Genomic DNA, 912 nt, shown 5'->3' with positions numbered 1-912 from the left:
GGCTACTGTTTCTTCTCTTAAATAAGACACAGAGGGGTCAATTCAGGACTCTTCTAAAAGGTGAGTAAAACTGAAAAGGCACTTGCAAAGGAATATCTGGCTAGCGATATGGGGAGGAGCTTCTTTTGTATATATGGCTAGCACTCAGGGCTCTTTATTGTACCATACTTCCTCCTGTGTGCTAGGAAGATAATGCAGACAACATGCTACCACAAGCACTAGCTACTCTTTAGACTGGCGTGGAGAAAAATGAATCTTTCCCCAGCAAGCAGGACCATCTTTTCATGCCCAGAAGAGTATTACCCAAATGCTTTCACTTAAGAATGCAGATAACTTGGCTACTTTGCACTGCATCAATGCCTTGTTTTGGTTCCCAGATAAAGCTTACGCCTTTGCTTCTGGCAGCTGGAGCTGAGTGCCAGCTAGTGGGTCTCACTTAACTGGTGCACACAGCTGAAGGAGAACTTGAGTCCTCTGCTCCCTTCCTGCCCATAAGATGAGATCACAACTTTAGTAGTGTCATTACCCTGTTTAAAAGTGAGAATTCATTCTCCCTTGGAAGAGGTGCCTGGCTTTGCTCCCAAGTGCTGACTTACCCTGCCATCTTCAAAGCAAATTCTTCCCAATTCTGAGTACAGAGGAGGCAGCAAGGACCAGAATACACGTGCCTTGGAGAACATAAATTCTGTATTTAAGTACATTATTACTAACTTCTTAGAAGCACCTTCAGCATTACTCTTTTACTGAAAAGGCCTCATGCCCTTAATAGATGACAACCTAGAACTTGTTCCCCTAGATATCTTCCCTGTACCAGGGGTGTCAAACTCACTTGGCCCTCAGGGCCAGATCCAGACTGTGGGGCTCCATACAGGCCAGATCTGGATGTGGCAGTTAACACAGCCATTGCTTGAC

The 912-nt window shown here is 45.2% G+C and overlaps 1 long non-coding RNA gene across 1 annotated transcript in view; it reads right to left on the bottom strand.

The window, feature by feature from the left end:
* The window catches only part of LOC109287002, a 6,878-nt gene that overhangs the window by 56 nt on the left and 5,910 nt on the right, over positions 1-912 (bottom strand). Inside the window, exon 2 of the long non-coding RNA XR_002094734.1 lies at positions 1-743. This exon is cut by the window's left edge and continues 56 nt beyond it. This is a non-coding gene — a long non-coding RNA (uncharacterized LOC109287002). The remainder of the gene's footprint in view (positions 744-912) is intronic.

The sequence above is a fragment of the Gavialis gangeticus genome, unplaced genomic scaffold (genome assembly GCF_001723915.1).
Source record: "Gavialis gangeticus isolate Ggan-Ray unplaced genomic scaffold, GavGan_comp1, whole genome shotgun sequence".
In the NCBI taxonomy this organism is placed as follows: Eukaryota; Metazoa; Chordata; order Crocodylia; family Gavialidae; genus Gavialis; species Gavialis gangeticus.
This window is presented reverse-complemented; position numbering and strand designations above follow the sequence as displayed.